The following is a 13,843-nucleotide window of genomic DNA, read 5'->3' on the forward strand; positions in this document are numbered from 1 at the left end:
AGAGTATATCTTACTTTGTTAATAAGTCGGTGAAGGCGTTGTACTCGCTCCCTCTTCCGACATTTTTTTGTGTTATTGTGTTATTGTTACGGGCGCTAGCGGTTAGCATTGCCTGCTTGACCTAGCGTCTGTGTAATTTGTAATCAGTACACAGTTGGTGGTACCCGCCTTTTGTTGTAGTTTTTTATGTTGGAGAAGCCAGTGTACTCGCTCCCTCTCCCGACATCAGTACTTCTACTGTCCGTGAGTAGTTGTACAGCGTGTATCGCTTTCGTTTTATTTTCCAGTGTCGATGAAAACAGCGCGCGCGCTCTCTATCCCGACACTTGTGCCTAATTACGGCACTAGAGGTTAGCATTGATTGCTCGACCTAGCGTCTACTAATCGGTACACAGCTAGTTGTACCCGTCTTTTGTTGTAGTTCTATATGTCGGTGAAGTCAGTGTACTCGCTCCCTCTCCCGACATCAGTACTTCTACTGTCCGTGAGTAGTTGTACAGCGTGTATTACTTTCGTTTTATTTTCCAGTGTCGGTGAAAACGGGCGCTAGAGGTTAGCATTGATTGCTCGACCTACGTCTACTAATCAGTACACCGCTGGGTGTTCCTGTCTTCAGTTATAGAAGGTACTACCGCTATCTGTGAGTAACTGTACAGTACCGGTGTGGTTTTCTACTGAGTAGCGTTGGTGGTTAGCCTAACCGATCTGCCATTAAGCTAACTGTATTAAACGCCTGTTGGTGAAGGCAGTGTTCGCTCCTCTCCCATCACAGGTGTATACACTACCCTAAGAGAAAAAAAAAGAAAAAAAGAAAAACGAGTAGTAACAGCCGCATATCGAGCTGTGTCGCTCTGTGGTGACGTCTGTATTTTGGCGCAGCAAGCTGATCTTTGCCTGTGAAGGCAGTGCTCTCGCTCCCACTCCCAGCATAGGCGGATGCTGATGCCCTCATAGTTAGTGTGAAGAAACCCACTAATCCTAACTGTATTCGGCTGTGCGACACCTGTTGGTGAAGGTAGTGTGTTCGCTCCCTCTCCCAGCATCTGTTGTTTTCCCACTCTACAGGTGCGACTGTCACCATGCTTGGTGACCACTCCTGCACGACCTGTATGGCCTCTCTGCAGCCAGAGGATGGTCATGATAGGTGTCCTCCGTGCCTTGGCCTCGAACACCTGAGGGAGGGGCTTTCAGAGGATTCGTGCATGAACTGCAGCTTCATGCCCCGGGCAGTGCGGGTTGCCAGACTGGCTGAGGTTGAACACCTGCTGGGTCATGTTCCGGAACCGGACCAGTTGACCCCAGCCCAGCGACTGCCTCCAGCACAGCCTGACCGACCTAAGCGTCGGGCTGCAGAGGCTGTGGGCGCCTCCTCCGGGAGGAGGGTCAAGGAGTCTAGACTGGCCTCCAAGGTGGACCAGTTGACGGAGGAGTTAAACCAGATGAAGACCCTCTTCCTAGCCATCCAGTCTGGGACCAGTGTAGTGGACGTGGGCGTTTTCCGCTTCCCCTACCACAATGTTCGAACCAGATGAGGATGTGCTCTCTGTGGCAGCTTCAGCCACCGAGTTCACAGACTATGGGGCAGACCCGGTTCCCCGGGATGCTGCCTCTAACGCCTCTGGGGGGAGCTCCTGCTCCTCAGCCCGCAGTCGCGGTGCTGGGTCAGGGGATGACTCTATGGGTGCCATCATTCGCATGGCCCTTGCCCGCCTGCAGGTGGACATTCCGCAGGCTCAACAGGCTCCCGCCAGTGCCTTTTTCAGGCGTGAACCAGCCCCTACCACCTTTACTGTGCCCCCATCAGATGAGTACCTGAGGGAGTTGCATGCATGCTGGAGAGATACCAGAGCACTCTCCCACGCAACATCAGATGGCCGGGCGCTAGCAGCCATGCAGGATGCAGCCAAGTTCGGCCTGGCCCACATGCCTGCGGTTGAGCCAGCTATAGCGGCTCTCATTGTCTCATCTGATGAGGCTCTGAGACCGGACGCCAGGCGTCCGCGCCCCCAGTGTTGGGCTACAGATGACCTGCTCTCCAGGGCCTATGAAGCAGCAGCACGCATGGGATGCATTAGCAATTCCCTGTCCCACCTGATGCTTGCTCTCTCAGCATCCCTCCAGGGGGCTACACTGGACTCTTCCATCCACAGCTTTAGCGATGCATCTCTACAGGCATTTTCCCTGATGTCCAGAGAACTCAGGCGCCTGATGTCCACACTCGTTCAGGCTCGCCGCCAGGTATGGCTGGCACAGTCACCTCTCACTGAGGCATGCCGGAGAACCCTCCGCAGCATCCCAGTGGAACCTGGTGAGATTTTTGGGTCAGCTGCTGTAGAGGCGCTTGAACGTACAGTCCAGGCCAGGCAGACTCGACAGCAGCTCTCTGGGCTTCACAGAAATATGCCTCCCCCAAGCAGGCCTAGGGTCTCTCCAGGTCCCCCCAGGCGCCACTCTCAGCAACCGACTCTCCCCAGTGGCTACCTTAGGTCTCCGCGGTCGGTTCAACAGCCGACTCGACGAGGCCCTCAGGCCTTTCGAGCCCCCGAAAGACTGCCCCCAAGACATCCTCAGAACTTTGATGCTGCCCGTCATCCCCCCAGGGCCCCTAGAGGCCAGGGGACCAGGCGCTGAGAGTCCGGGGCCGGTCGTCGGCTGTTTTTCCCAGCAGCAGCTCAGCTACTGGGCTGCTTCCACCACGGACCCCTGGGTGATTTCCACCTTAACCCACGGGTACAGACTTCAGTTCCGACGCCGGCCCCCAAACTATGGCCAGGTCAGGATGACCATCATACGTGACCTGGCAAAAGCCCATGCCGTCAACCAGGAGTTGTCCACCCTCCTGGACAAGGCTGCCATCGAGCCAGTAGACCCCCTATCATCCGGGGGTTTCTACTCGACCTACTTCCTAGTGGAAAAGAAAGACGGCGGACCTATCAACCTATCCTCGACCTGAGGGGACTCAACAGGTTCCTGAAGGTCCTGAAGTTCCACATGCTCAGTACTGCAGAGGTTCTGCGTACTGTTGCCAGGGGGGAATGGTTTACCTTAATAGACCTGAAGGATGCATACTTCCATGTCCCCATAGCACCACACCACAGGCAATTTCTGCGGTTTGCTTTTCAGTGTTGCCATTATCAGTTCAGGGTTCTCCCATTCGGCCTCTCCCTTTCACCACGGGTGTTCACCAGGTGTGTGGCAGCAGCCCTCTCACCCCTGCATGAAGGTCCTGCCATATCTGGACAACTGGCTGGTCTGTGCGTCATCCCGGTCTCAGGTGACCCGAGACACGGCGGCTCTACTCTCACATGTGGCCCAGCTCGGGCACAGAGCTGCCTGGTTCCCTCACAGAGAACACTTTTTCTGGGGGTGACCCTGGATGCTGTTGCCATGAGGGCCTACCCATCACCTCGGCATGTATAAGACATCCTCCGCCTCCTTCTCCTCTTTCAGAGGGGCCGCTGCTTGCGCTATGACCAGTATATGCGCCTCTTAGGCAAGCTGACACCTGCTGCCACTGTGGTTCCCTTAGGGTTGCTGTCAATACGCCCCCTTCAGAGGTGGCTGAACAGTTTCCATTTAGACGCCGAGCGACACCGGCACAAGAAACTCAAGGTGTCACATCGCTTACTCCTCGCTCTGGCCCCATGGAGGGAGAGATCATTTCTCCTCCAGGGCATGCCCATGGGCTCCATTGCATCCCGTCGAGAGACTGTCACAACAGATGCATCCCTCACAGGGTGGGGTGCTGTGTGGCAGAACCTCGAGCTCGAGGCCTGTGGAACGCACAGGACTGCTTGGACCATATCAATGTCCTGGAGCTACGGGCAGTGCACATGGCGCTACAGTTTTTTCTTCCGTTCCTATGAGGGAGGAATGTGCTGGTGCGGTCAGACAATGTCTCAACAGTCTCTCACATAAACCAGGGGGGAACCAGGTCCGCACGGTTGCTGCAGGTGTCCCGGGACCTCCTGTCGTGGGCGGCCCCCGCCTAGCCAGCATAAGGGCGATATATTTGCCTGGGGAACGGAACTGGGCCGCAGACTCCCTATCACGCTGCAAGCCTCCACCAGGGGAGTGGCGGCTTCACCCAGAGGTGGTGCTCAATATCTGGGATGTATTCGGCAGGGCAGAGGTGGATCTCTTTGCCACGGAAGAGTCGACCCACTGCCCCCTCTGGTTCTCACTGATGGAGGAAACCAGCCCTCTGAGCCAGGATGCTATCGCCCACGATTGGCCAGAGAGCCTACTCTACGCCTTTCCACCGATGCCTCTGATTCTTCAAATACTGCAGAGGGTCCTCCAGCAGGGCCACAGACTGCTACTGGTGGCCCCCTTCTGGCCAGGGAGGGCATGGTTCCCTCTGCTACACAGGCTCTGCCACTGCTCACCGTGGCGTCTCCCCGACGGATCTCCTGTCTCAGCTAGGGGGCCAGGTCTGGCATCCCGAACCTCATCGCCTCCAGCTCTGGGTGTGGCCACTGCAGGGCCCGACCAGCTGCTGGCAGAGTGTCCAGACACTGTCCAACATACCATACTGAATGCGAGGGCGCCTTCTACCCGAATACAGTATGAGAATAGGTGGAAACTGTTTTCTGCCTGGTGTTCAGACAGGGGTGAAGACCCTGTGCACTGTACAATTACAAAAATTCTCGAGTTCCTATAGTCACTCCTAGACAGTGGACGGTCCCCCGCTACTCTGAGGGTATACGTGGCGGCCATTTCCTCTCAACTCACTCAAGTTGATGACAACACCGTGGGGTGCCACAGACTTGTGTCCCTTTTTCTAAAGGGAGCCTTAAGGTTACAACCCCCAAGGACACCGAGAATTCCAGCCTGGGATCTGCCCCTGGTGCTGGATTCCCTGTGCCTGCCCCCCTTTGAGCCCCAGAGTTGAAGTGGGTGTCTACGAAGACTGCCTATCTCCTCGCCATCACTTCAGCAAAGCGTGTCGGGGAGCTACATGCTCTCTCTGTGAGCGACTCGTGTCTGAGGTGGAACTCAGATGGCTCAGGGGTCACTCTGTGGCCGAATACGGCTTTTCTTCCTAAGGTTCTGTCAGCGTCAAACCTTAATCGACCTATTCACCTGGCACAGTTAATTCCCCCAGCAGGGGAGGAAAGGTCAGGACTTCTGTGTCCCGTCCGGCCCCTTAGTCTATATAGATCTGACCACAAGCATGAGACGTTCAGAACAGCTGTTCCTCTGTTACGGAGGCCCTAAGAAAGGCTGTGCCCTTTCCAATCAGCGGGTCTCGCATTGGATTGTGGATGTCATCACCCAGGCGTATAAAAACAGTGGTCGCCCCCTACCATCCGGGGTGAGGTGCCACTCTATTAGGGCCATTGCTACATCATGGGCGGCACTGCGCGGTGTGCCCCTGGGGGACATCTGTGATGCGGCATCGTGGGCATCACCAACTACCTTCTCCAGGTTCTATCGGGTGAATGTGGCCACCCCCCACCCACTGGGTGTGGCCCTGTTGCCCACCTCTACTGCTCCCTCTCACTGAGGTACGTACTGGCATTCCTCGTGACTTTGTTGTTATGTTCATCCAGTGCTAAAGCACCGCCTCTGGCGGTCAGTAAGGATGAAATAGAACGAAAGTTACGTATGTAACTACGGTTCTATGAATCCTGGATGACCGCCAGAGTGTTCCGTCACTCAGAATACGCGTGGTTTCGCAAGAAGATTCTGCAGGAACAGATCCTCTGACGTCACCGGAAGATATAGGCTAGCCGGCGTCATCAGGGGTCATGGGTGACTTTGTTGGTATAAACACTAGACCTGCGCATGCACGAGATGGAGACATTCAGTGCTAAAGCACCGCCTCTGGCTGTCATCCAGGATTCATAGAACCGTAGTTACATACGTAACTTTCGATTTAACGCATGCCACGTATTTACAGTCAAGGCAGCCACCGTTCACATACCTGCAACAGGTCGAGTCAATCACCCGGAAGCGAGGCCACCAGAAAGCGGAGGTGCCTCAGCCTAGCAAGAGAGAGAGAGCACAAGATCAATTCCACCTCCCTATATAATGTGCCCTCTGGTGGCGATTGGTCAAAAAATCATGGGGCTTATAATAAGGAGAGGAACCCTCTCTCCTGCTACACTATAATGACACATTTTGTGTCAAAGTGTACATTTTGGGGGTCAAGGAATCTAATAAAATAGGTTTCAAGTTTGAGAAACCAACAGTTTCCCCCTTATTGTGACAATTGAGGGTAAATACGCACATTTCACATTGTGTCATCGAACTGTGTCATCAAAGTGACTTTATTTATCTTTTCCTTCGAAAACATTAATTTTGTATTTAAGCAGTGCAGCTACTTCTGTCCATTACATTTGTCCTAAGTAGCATGAGATTTGGACCAGTCAGGAGTAGCTTATGCATCAGTTCCTGCGACAACACATCCCATCTGCACCAGGGGCTGTGACAGCTGTTCAAGGACTGAGGTGATCGGTTAGCACATACTGGTAAACTGAGAGACACATTATTTACCCATTGAATATAAAAATGTGTTTAATGTTATATAACTGATAACTAGCTAACTAGTTAGCTTGGGTAAGGGTTACCCTACAGATGGAAAAAACATTAGATCCCTCTTCTGTTATGTTTTCCCTTTAAAGGGAAAACCTAGAACTTTGGACCCAAATGCAGAAACAGGACACAGGTAAGTATATATATAATAATAATATTTATTTATAACAAATATATATATATATATATATACACGCGCTAGCAAGAGTGAATGTGCGATAGCAACAGGAAAAGAGTAATAGATAGCAGCAGGGCCAGATCCTCAGCGACTCCTTCGTGGCAACAAAGTTCGTATGTCGTTCCCAAGGAACGGACTCACTCGAGATGTTTGCAAGAGGGGTCCGATTGTCCACGAGGGTCGAGGAGAGGCAGGGCTGCTTTGTCGAGGTGGAAGAGACGAACGTAGCGGAGAAGAACAGGAGGAGGCGATTCCGGAGGTGGTAGGAAATCCGCGGAGACTCCGTGTTCTTCTCTCAGCAGGAGACGTGGTGACCTGGAGACGGAAGTTGAGGTGAGTACGTGGAGAGTCAAAGTTTCTAATAGCGAGGTAGAGAAGACGTTTACCAGCTAAGCGAAAACATGGAACTGACACCAGAGAGACGCGTAGCTCCGCCTTATAAGCCCGCGTGATCGCTGATCAGGAACAGCTGGTGGAAGTCATCTCTGGCGTCATCTTGGAAACTGGGTCAACCACGCCCCCTGCAGGGTGAAAAAGAGAGAGAGAACAACACAGAGCAGCAGACAATAACAAACACACGGAAGCCATGAAATGTGGATCGTGACAGTACCTCCCCCTCAACGGGCGCCACCTGGCGCCAAGACAGGAGCATCAGGGTGATCACGGTGGAAATCCTGGATCAGGGTCTGGTCCAGGATGAAGCGGCGTGGAACCCAGGACCTCTCCTCCGGGCCGTATTCCTCCCAATCGACCAGGTATTGGTGTCCCCGGCCGCGTCTGCGAATATTCAAAATACGATTAACGGTGAAGGCTTTTCCGCCCTCGATCATCCTGGGTGGAGGAAGGGGATCGGCGAGAGGGACCAGGTCTGACTAAACCACAGGCTTGAGGAGAGACACATCGGAACGTCGGGTGGATCTTCAGGGATTGTGGCAACTTGAGACGGACGGAAGTGGCGTTGATGACCCTGTCTACAGGGAAGGGACCGATGAACTTAGGAGCCAGCTTACAGGATTCGACTTGGAGAGGGAGGTCTTCAGACGAGAGCCATACTCTTTGAGCAGCTAAGTACTCAGGGGTGGGGGTGCGATGGCGATTGGCTTGCTTCTGGGACTGTTGGGAAGCCTTCTGAAGTGAAGCCCTGACTTCCACCCATACGGCCTGGCAGCGTTCCATGTTGGCATGGACGGAAGGAACCGCTACCTCCCTCTCCTGGAAGTCAAAGAGCGGAGGTTGGTAGCCCAGGGAAGCCATAAATGGAGAGACGCCGGTAGAGGCAGAGGTGGGGAATTATGGGCGTACTCTATCAACGGTAGGAACGAGCTCCAGTCTTCAGGGTGGTGAGCGGCGACACAATGTAGAGCCACCTCCATACTTTGATTCGCCCGCTCAGTTTGGCCGTTGGTCTGTGGGTGGACAGGCTGACTGAGGCTCCCAGTGCTGAACAGAATGCCTTCCAGACCTGGGATGAGAATTGAGGCCCACGGTCTGAAACAATGTCAGTAGGGAAACCATGAATTCGGAAAACGTGTTGTACCAACATCTCGGCTGTTTCCATGGCGGAGGGGAGGGTGGGGAGGGGGATATAATGGACAGATTTGGAAAAACGGTCGATGACCGTCAGAACAGTAGTGTTGTTGTTGGAGAAAGGAAGTCCAGTAACGAAGTCGACTGCAATATGTGACCAGGGGCGATGGGGGATGGGATGTAGGAGTCCCGCAGGTGGGCGGCTCGATGACTTGCCTCTCGAACAGGTGGGGCATTGAAGACCCCTTGGGTAAGGGTGACCCCATTGAAGAACCTCTGAGCGGGTAACTTCTGGAACGAATAGACGGTCTGGTGGTCCTCCTCCGGGATCTGTTTCGGTCAGTTGGGCCTCGCGGACTCTTGCCTCCACTGGCCACGTAGCAGCGCCAAGAATGCAGGAAGGAGGCAGGATGGTCCCAGGTTCCAACTCCGGGGAGGCTGGTGAGTAGAGAAAGTAGAGTGCATCGGGCTTAACGTTCCGGGTACCAGGGCAGAAAGTCAACGAAAACTCGAAGCGGCCTAGGAACAGGGCCCAACGAGCTTGCCGAGAGTTCAGGCGTCGGAAGTTCTGGAGGTAGGCCAAGTTTTTTTGGTCGGTCCAGACTATGAAAGGTTGGGCGGTCCCCTCCAGCCAGTGTCGCCATTCCTGTAGGGCCAAAACGACCGCCAGGAGCCCTTTATTCCCCACTTCATAATTCTTCTCCGCGGGAGATAAGCGACGACTGAAGAAGGCGCAGGGATGGAGCTTCTGGTCGTTGTGGTTGCGCTGGGAGAGGACCGCCCCCACCCCGGTGTCGGATGCGTCGACCTCGACCACAAATTGGAGCTCAGGATCCGGGTGGGAGAGGATAGGAGCCGACGTGAACATCTCTTTGAGGCGGAGGAAGGAAGTCTCGGCATTATCGGACCACAGGAACACTTGTTTGGGAGAGGTAAGTCTGGTAAGTGGTTCGGCAATGCGACTATAGTTCTTGATAAATCTTCTATAGAAGTTGGCAAAACCCAAGAAGCGTTGTAGTTGCTACCGGGTGGTGGGCGTAGGCCAGTCCTTGACTGCAGAGATCTTCGATGGGCTGTCTTGTTCCACGATGAATCCTAGATTGGGAGTGGAACATGCACTTCTCAGCCTTTACAAAAGTTTATTCTCCAGCAGTCTCTGCAGAACAAGGCGGACATGCTGGACATGTTCCTCTTCGGTTTCCGAAAATATCAGGATGTCGTCCAGATATACGAAGAGGAACTTGTCCAGCATGTCACGCAAAATGTCATTGGCAAGATGCTGGAACACAGCAGGAGCGTTAGTGAGGCCAAACGGCATAACCAGGGTGTGTTGAATGCCGTCTTCCACTCGTCCCCCTCTCTGATACGAACCAAGTGATATGCGTTCCGCAGGTCGAGTTTGGAAAAGATTCTTGCTTTGCTGAGGGGATTAAAGGCGGCGTCCAGAAGAGGAAGGGCGTAACGATTCTTCACTGTTATGTCATTTAGTCCTCGATAGTCAATGCATGGGCGAAGGGATCCGTCTTTCTTCTCCACGAAAAAAACCCCAGCCCCTACTGGAGAAGAAGAAGGGCGAATGAGACCTGCAGCTAGAGACTGGTTGATATAGTCCTCCATACTTTGACGTTCGGTGCGGGAGAGGTTGTTGAGTCTCCTGGACGGGAGAGTAGCGCCAGGAACGAGGTCTATGCCGCAGTCGTATGGACGATGAGGGGGTAAGGAGAGGGCCCGGTCCTTAGAGAACGCCTAAGCCAGATCATGATAAGCCTCGGGTACGCTGGAGAGATCAGGTAGCACGGGTGGTACGTTGGCAGGTCTCTGTGGAGAGGGTTGAGCGGACCTGAGGCAGCGGGAATGACAGTGGATGCTCCAGCTGGACAGACGACCCTAGGACCAGTCGAATGAGGGGTTGTGCAGAGACAGCCAAGGAAGACCCAGGACTACCGAAGCAGAGGAGGCCGGAATGAGGAAGAGTTGGACCTCCTCGATGTGGTTCCCCGGACAGGACCAGGGTGAGGGGAATGGTGCGGTGAGTAATCCTGACGCCATCCTGCGTCAGGATGGCGGCGCGCACGGACACAGTGGCTCATGGCTCTCCCTTTTGTGCTATTTTCTGTGTTTTTCGTTCATGTTTTTCGTAAGTACGTCTTCAAATTGCTGCTATAGCCGTCAGGACTTACTCGACGTTGGTTTTAGGCATAAGTTACCCACCACAAGTGACTTTCAACGAACTCACAATATACCCGACGACGTCACGAGGCAACCGGGCTCTCCGTGGATTGTTATCGGGTCCGGCAGGCGTCGGAGACGGCGGAGGGAGAGAAAACAGAAGCGAGGACGCCGGTCAGGCCTGTTGGTGAAACTCAGGACACAGCCACACAAGCCTCCCCTACCCAGCTTGTTCCTCACAAACGCGAGATCTATGGTTCACAAGGTGGACGAGCTGGAACTACAGTTGGCTGGGAATCGCTATGTTAAGAAGTGCTGTGTTATGATTATAACCGAAACCTGGCTTCACCCGCGGATCCCCGACGTCGCAGTAGAGCTAGCAAGCCGCTCTCTCCACCGCTGGGACAGAAACCAAGACTCCGGTAAGAGCAGAGGAGGAGGTCTTTGCATTTACGTACATAATGACTGGTCAAACAATAGCAAAATCATAGATACACACTGTTCCCTGGACATAGAATACATGTCAGTTAAATGCAGACCACATTATTTACCCAGAGAGCTAACAGTAGTGATAGTTACAGCTGTATACATACTTCCGGATGCTAACGTTAGCATAGCTCTCGCTAGCCTGCTAAAAACAATAAACACACAGCTGCGCGCGCACCCACATGGAGTTCACATTATAGCTGGGGATTTTAATCAGGCGAACCTTAAGACGGTTCTTCCGAAATTTTTTCAGCACATTAAGTGTCCAACCAGGGGTGCAAACACACTGGATCATGTTTATTCTAACATCAAGCATGCATACAGAGCCATACCACAACCTCATCTAGGCCAGTCAGATCACCTCTCTCTGCTCCTTACCCCGGCATACACCCCTCTCAGGAGGAGAACTACACCTCTCAAAAAGACTGTTACAACCTGGCCGGACGATGCACTCTCTCAGCTACAGGACTGTTATGCGAACACTCAGTGGGATGTATTTGAACACCAGGACCTGGCAGAGCACACAGAAGCAGTACTGTCATACATCAGGTACTGCATTGGGAACGTCACTGTGGAAAAAAGCATCTGGGTTTTTCCCAACCAGAAACCCTGGATGACCAGCCAGGTCCGAATGCTGCTCAGGAAGCGTGACGCTGCCTTCAAGTTAGGTGACAGGGAACTGTACAGTGCCTCCAGAGCAGACCTGAAGAGAGGAATCAAGGATGCTAAGTCGGCCTACAGGAAGAGGATAGAGGACCACCTCTCTGATAACAACCCACGACAGGTGTGGCAAGGCATACAGCATATCACAAACTTCAGGGGCTGTAACATCACACCTGGGAACCCAGACGCCTCGCTGGCAGAGGAGCTGAACTGCTTCTTCGCAAGATTTGAGAAAAATGAGCCCCATACAGCCTCACCACCTCCGCAGCCACCAGCACCCAGCACCGTCACACTGACTGTACAGGATTCTGAAGTGAGACGGGTGCTAAGAGCAGTAAACCCAAGGAAGGCAGCTGGCCCGGACGGGATACCAGGGAAGGTGCTCAAAGCCTGTGCAGACCAGCTCTCACAAGTTTTCACCCGCATCTTCAACCGTTCCCTGTCTCAAGCCACCATCCCATCCTGCCTGAAGACAGCTACAATCATCCCCGTGCCCAAGAAATCATCCACAGACAGCCTCAACGACTACCGCCTAGTCGCCCTAACACCGGTCATCATGAAGTGCTTTGAGAGGCTGGTTCTTCACCACATCAAAGACAGCCTTCCTCAGACCTTCGATCCACATCAGTTTGCTTATAGAGCAAACAGATCCACGGAGGATGCCATAGCCATAGCTCTCCACACTGCGCTGAGCCACCTGGAACACCAGGGGAGCTATGTGAGGCTACTCTTCATTGATTACAGCTCAGCCTTCAACACAATCATCCCGGACATTCTAGTCAGTAAACTTGTGGATTTAGGCCTCCACCCACACACCTGCTCATGGATAAAAGACTTCCTCACGAACCGTCCACAGACTGTTAAACTTGGTGACCACATCTCCTCCACCCGCACACTCAGCACCGGCTCTCCACAGGGGTGTGTGCTGAGCCCACTACTGTACTCCCTCTACACCCATGACTGTAGCCCAACCCACCTTGGTAACACCATCGTCAAGTTCGCAGACGACACCACTGTGGTTGGACTAATCTCAGGAGGAGATGAGTCTGCTTACAGGGATGAGATCCTGAAGTTGACAACGTGGTGTTCAGCGAACAACCTGGCACTGAATGCCACAAAGACAAAGGAAATCGTCATCGACTTCAGGAGGCACCGCGCAGACCCAGCTCCCCTCTACATCAACGGTGTCTGTGTTGAGAGGGTCCAGACCTTCAAGTTCCTGGGAACCGTCATCTCGGCTGACCTCTCCTGGACCCCGAACATCACGGAGATCACCAAGAAGGCCCAACAACGCCTGCACTTTATATTTCTACTTTTATATACTGCAAAAAGACATTTCATTCTGTGATATTTATATTCTATATGCTGCTAAAATCACATCTCACATTGTGATATTTATATTTCTATATTTCATATACTGTAAAAAAAATTAAATTTCATACTGTGGAAATAGTCTTATTTATTATTTTTTATACCCTGCTATGGGTCACGTCTCATAGAAATGCACTTTTTATATTTAAACCCTGCTATAGACCTGCTATTTCATACTGTGCAATAAGAATTTGATGGCTGTTTATCCTTTTAATGTAGTACGCTGAAACTGAAAACCCACCTCACGTTAACTAGGGTCACTTTTTGTTTTAATGTCCTTTTGACCCATACTCTGGTTGTTGTTGTTGTTGTTATTGTTCTTCGTTCTTAGCTGTATGCACTTTCAAGGTGAAGTCAAGTAAATCTCGTTGTACAACTTGTATTATGACAATAAAGGCATTCTATTCTATTCTAACCTCTGCCAATCGATTGCCGTTGAGGTCTGAGATGAGCTCAGGCTTTTGGGCGTTGGGGACAGGCTGCGATGACGTGACCAGGCTGTCCACAGTAGATGCAGGCTCCAGACTGCAACCGCCGTCTTCTCTCCGTGGGGGATAATCGTGTGCGACCCAGCTGCATAGGTTCGGAAATGCTAACGCTGTTAGCAGAGGGACAAGACGGAGAGGAGGAGACAGAAAGACGAGCAGGTTCGGGAACACGAACGGGTGGATTACGTCGTCTATCAACTCGCCTCTCTCGGAGCCTACAATCTAGACGAATAGTTAGCTCGATTAACAATTCAAGATGGGGTGCTATGTCTCGAGTAGCTAATTCATCCCATAACTCGTCTGTTAACCCACGTAGAAAAATGGCTCTTAGAGCCGCATCATTCCAACCACTCTAGGACTCTAAAATACGGAAGCTGACGGCAAAGTCGGCGGCAGAAGAATTACCCTGTTTCAACAAGAG

Source organism: Microchirus variegatus (genome assembly GCF_963457635.1).
Source record: "Microchirus variegatus genome assembly, chromosome: 7".
Classification (NCBI taxonomy): domain Eukaryota; kingdom Metazoa; phylum Chordata; class Actinopteri; order Pleuronectiformes; family Soleidae; genus Microchirus; species Microchirus variegatus.